This window comes from Arachis hypogaea, chromosome 11, assembly GCF_003086295.3.
Source record: "Arachis hypogaea cultivar Tifrunner chromosome 11, arahy.Tifrunner.gnm2.J5K5, whole genome shotgun sequence".
Lineage (NCBI taxonomy): Eukaryota > Viridiplantae > Streptophyta > Magnoliopsida > Fabales > Fabaceae > Arachis > Arachis hypogaea.
In genome coordinates, this window is record NC_092046.1 from 117,394,544 (window position 1) to 117,400,519 (window position 5,976).

The window sequence follows — 5,976 nt, forward strand, 5'->3', positions numbered from 1 at the left end:
AAAGTTAACAAACTTAAACAATTCACGAAGGATTCACAACTCTTGAGAAGCGCCTAGAAGAAACAATTTGAATAAAATGCAACTAATTGACTTTATATAGTTTTAAATATTGTTAAAATTAAGGTCCTTTTTTTCTATATATATATTATACTTATATTCCACTACTGCTCATAACTACTCCATTGTACAAGTGCAAATTCCATATTGAAGCCAAAGAATAATATGAAATAATGCAATAAGGAACTATTATTGCTCACAACTATATTAGATAATTCTTATCAATATTTATTACTTATATACATAGATAAACTAATAATAATATGATGAATGCAATCAAGAAAAGAAAGTCTCATATTTATAAAAGACTATAGATTCAAAACCGGATGAATAAAGTATAAAATTATTGTACAAACAACTCATAATTTGTGAATTTAATATGATTTAATAACAAAACTCTTTTTATTATTAATAAATTTAAAGAATATTTTTTATTCAACAACTTAATAATTTATAGTTCTTCTATGTGTTCCTAATATGTTGTTTTTTCTTATAAAAGAAAAAGATAAACACAACTAAAAAGATAAATTCTTCCTAAACTTTAACAGAAAATATTTATCATTTGTACTCTGCCACTCTCTCCATTTCAAACTTCATCTCAATGGATTCTTAAACATTCTTTTTGGCATATAATATTTTTGGCATAAATTATCTCTAACTTGCTCTCCATTTCAATACATTTCAAGACCTTTTGGCATAAATAAAATTATTTGTGCCACTTGCCAATTTCAATTCAAGTTCAGAAATTTTTACACTTACAGTATCAGACTAAAAAAAGAAGATAAGCGTGCAAAAGAATGAAGAATTCATATGTAACAATTATTGAGGGACAATTATATTTTTAGGACTCATACCACAGAAAATCAACAGTTGACAATAGATAAGCGTGCAAAAGAATGAAGAATTCATATGTAAGGTACTACATTTTTCTTACAGGTTTATCTACATAAGTATCATAAAAGCAGTTAACACAGTTGAAAACAGGATACATTGATAGCAGGAAAGCCATTTGTGACAAAAGCTCTTAATAAAACCATCAATTTGAAGCTTCGAAAATACAAAACTTATGATTCAGTCTGGTCATAGCAATTATAGTTTCATTGAAGTATCATAATAAATTAATAACAAATCATAAATAAAATAAAATAGACATTTACAATTTTTGAAAGCAAAACTTCAAAAGAATCCAGGGAGCTGGTTTCTCTTTACTGAAAGCAAAACTTCAAAAAAACACATTCATTCAAAACAGGATACATTGATAGCAGGAAAGCCATTTGTGACAAAAGCTCTTAATAAAACCATCAATTTGAAGCTTCGGAAATACAAAACTTATGATTCAGTCTGGTCATAGCAATTATAGTTTCATTGAAGTATCATAATAAATTAATAACAAATCATAAATAAAATAAAATAGACATTTACAATTTTTGAAAGCAAAACTTCAAAAGAATCCAGGGAGCTGGTTTCTCTTTACTGAAAGCAAAACTTCAAAAAAACACATTCATTCAAAACAGGATACATTGATAGCAGGAAAGCCATTTGTGACAAAAGCTCTTAATAAAACCATCAATTTGAAGCTTCGGAAATACAAAACTTATGATTCAGTCTGGTCATAGCAATTATAGTTTCATTGAAGTATCATAATAAATTAATAACAAATCATAAATAAAATAAAATAGACATTTACAATTTTTGAAAGCAAAACTTCAAAAGAATCCAGGGAGCTGGTTTCTCTTTACTGAAAGCAAAACTTCAAAAAAACACATTCATTCAAAACAGGATACATTGATAGCAGGAAAGCCATTTGTGACAAAAGCTCTTAATAAAACCATCAATTTGAAGCTTCGGAAATACAAAACTTATGATTCAGTCTGGTCATAGCAATTATAGTTTCATTGAAGTATCATAATAAATTAATAACAAATCATAAATAAAATAAAATAGACATTTACAATTTTTGAAAGCAAAACTTCAAAAGAATCCAGGGAGATGGTTTCTCTTTACTGAAAGCAAAACTTCAAAAAAACACATTCATTCACCATAAGATACGAAACAAAATAAAATAAAATAAAAGCATGTATAGATCGGTGGAGCATTCCTCCTCTATGGAAGACACCCCACTCACCTCTACTTACCAGATTCTATTCCTTTCTCACGTCAAGAATTAGGGAAGTGCTTTTTCTATGATTCGCTTGCCGGGCAAAACTCTTCTCTTCGCTATCCAGATCCCAGGCTTTAACTACCTGCACGGAAGCCTTCCCTTACTGGCGCGCTGAGACCGGAAGAGGTGGCCACATGCAGGAGGCAGAACGGTGTGAGCAAAGCAGTGTGAGCGACTGGGGTTGTAGCCTTGAGCGCGACGCACGAGCGTGGAGGTTGCCTGAGGTGTGAGGTCCGAGGCTTGCCTAGCGTTCGTCCCGGAAGATCACCGGCGGCCACAAGTAGGAGGCAGAGCACGCAGAAGAAAGTGACCCTAGCTGTGATATGAGAAGGGAGAAGGCACTTTAAATCTGAAATCCTTGGAACCCAAATGGCGGTCTTGATTAAAAATTTTGGATTTTTGGCGCAGGTAAATAAGTGGCTTTAAAATAACTACATATAATAAATTTTAAAATTAATATTATATCTACTTTTTACTATCAATTTTAAAAAAGATAAGATTATAACGAAAATATTTAAAATTAATATTATATCTAATTTTTATTTTTAAATTAAAAAAAAAAGATTATAACGAAAATATCCAAAAATAAGTTATGGAATATTGATTTTTAAAAGATAGATATTTTAAAAAATTATATCTAATATTAATTTTAAAGTATTTGAATTAAATTATGTTTTTAAATTTTTGTTACATAATAATCTTAAAAACTAAATATTTAGAAGATCATATTAATTAAATACAAATTTTATATTAATGGATAAGATAGATAAGATAAAATAAGATAAGATAATTGTCTCAAATTATATAAAGAGGTGTTAAAGACTCCTCAATTATATTACTCATTCCACACACATATACTTTTTAAATATATTCTGTGTTGGAGTATCTTTATAAGTACTCATCCATCGTTCCAATAAGACAAATTGTCTTAAACACAATCCGTACATAGGTAAAATTTGTTTTAATATCTATCATTATGTGATTTAATGTTTATTATTATAATTTTTTATTATTAATAATTTATTATTTACCGATTAGTTCTTTATTTACTTTATCTTGTTTAGTTGAATTAATAATTTTTAAGATAAAAAGTTATTTGTGTCTTTTTATAAAAAAAAGAATAAAGAATAAAAATTTTTTTAATATCTAACCGAGACAGTTTTTTATACTTTTGTGTCCATTCTTCTACGAAGGACAGTGATGGACACAGGATTTAGAAGGATAGGCATAGACTTTTTTATAAATTTTGTTTTCCTTTGTGTCTATAGATATTTTTTATTATTCCACTATTACCCCTTCTTATTTTTCTTATTGCGTTATGTTCAGAGAGGTACTATCTTCTTCCTGGTCTTTCTTTATCTCTGCGTTCTTTCTTTCTCTTTCTTTCAGGTATTCTCTCCTTTTTGTAGAATTTTTTATTGGACTTCATAATTCCTTCCTTCTTATCGTTCTTACTTCAATACCATTTTAACTTTGTATTATATTATTTGATTTGTAATAAAAATAATGACAAAAATAATTAATTCTTAAAACTTTTGAAAATATTATCAAAGGTAAAATTGATCTTTTAAAATGCTAAAAAATAATTTATAAGTTATAATTGATTTTATATAATTTAAAGAAAAATCAGTTTTTAGATAAAAAAATTGGTTTTCTAAATATTTAATAGATTTTTATGTGTAAAAACTATTTTTTTTCATGTAAAAACGAATTCTTTTTTAATACTGATTTTTTATTTAAAATTAGTTTGGCTTATTAACCTAAACAAATTTTTTTATTAATCAAACTCATATTTATTTTTTTGTTAATCTTAACCATATGTATTGCTACATATAAATATTAAATTTAAAAATAAAATAATTATATTTATAAATTTTATTTTAATATAAATATTATTATATATTTTTTTATTAAAATTTTTGGCTTCTTCAAACATTTTTTTCAAGTTCTGTCTGTACTCCTATGTCCTCTCATTCTCTATTAAATTAGTTTGTATTTGATGTAGAAAATTTGGAATTACATGGCTATTTTAGTCATTCACTATAATATTTTAGTCTTGTCCATGTGTATCCAAACATAATACTGGACATTACATTAGTGTCTTGTACATCGTATCCAAATATAATACACAAAGAATAATTTTTAGTATCTCCATCCTATTGTCTCTGTCTCAGTATCATATCATGTCCTGTCTCTATAAACAAACACAGCCATAAGAATGGAATACTTTTTAAGTTTTAAATTAGATAACGTTAAAAACTTGAAACAATGAACAGTCATATTCAAAACGATGAGATTTATAATACCGTATGATTTAGTAAGGTTCCAGTAGATCTCTTTGAAATTTTATGATTGAACAATTTGAAAAAGTAATGTAATAAAAAAAAATTTTTTAAAATACATATTTTTACTAATATTTTAAAAATATTTAGCTAATTTAAAACAATATAGAACAGAAATAATAAATATTTTGTTAATTTTATTCTATTATAAATATTTGTATTTTATTTTTATATTAAAATAACTATTATTTTTAAATTTTAATAATTTATTTATTAGTTTATATCTATTATATACTACAAGTAATTGTCTCAAAAATGATATTAATAGATATTATATCATTATTAAAAAAAATAAGTGAATTTATAATTATTATTAAATAAAAATATAATTAATTTAAGAATGAATGAGTTTATAATTAAAATTAAAATAAATTAAGTAGAAGTAAACTATATGATAAAATATATATATATATATATATATATTATAATTTGCATATACATTAATGAGAGTTAAATCAGCTTAGTGGCATAAAAAGATATTTTTATTGTAAATGACAAGGGTTCGAACCCAATTCACACATTTTGAGAAATTTTAAACTTCATACGGTGCGGTCAGACCGACTTTATCGAATTTGACCGATTTTTTTGGATTTGACTGATTTTTTTGTCGAAGCGGTCGATCTGATTTAATTTTAATAAAAATGGATAAGATCTTTGCAAGTTTATTTTTATATTTTTGTATTTTTTAAAATTTTTGGAATTTTTTTATGTTCACTGAAGTATATTTTTATAATTTTTTACATGAATTTTTATTATTCATTGTTGATATAAATTTTTTTATCATTATTATCGATATATATTTTTTATAGAATAATATTATTATTTTATTTGACTTTGTGTAATTTTTATCTTGTGTTTTTAAAATTAGTATATATTTTATTTATTATTATCATTTTTTCATATTATAAATTTCAACACATACATTTAAGTTTTTTTCCTAAAAAATTATAGTGAAATAGTTCATTTTAATAGTATGATATACTAATTTTTTAATAGTAATATGAATTATCGGTGAAGTGTGGTACATATTTTTTAGATGATTTATTATTTATCAAAATATAATATTATAATTTTGTAACATTAAATTAATTATACTCATAGTTGGTTATCTCATAAAAATATAATTTAATTAATCTAATTTTTAATATACTTTATATGTAGATATGGAAATTTCAGAACATCGAAAGTGGATGTACAATAGAAATTTGCCAAATCGAGGAGGATTACGACAGGAATTTGTCAATGGCGTTCGAAATTTTATTGATACAGTTACAAAACAACCTCAATTTGTACTTGAAGGCAGTGTACTTAGATGTCCTTACAACAAACATAAAAATAAGATTTTCTTAACTCCGGATGAGGTTTCATTAGATTTATATAAATATGGTTTCATGCCAAGATACTGGTGTTGGGATT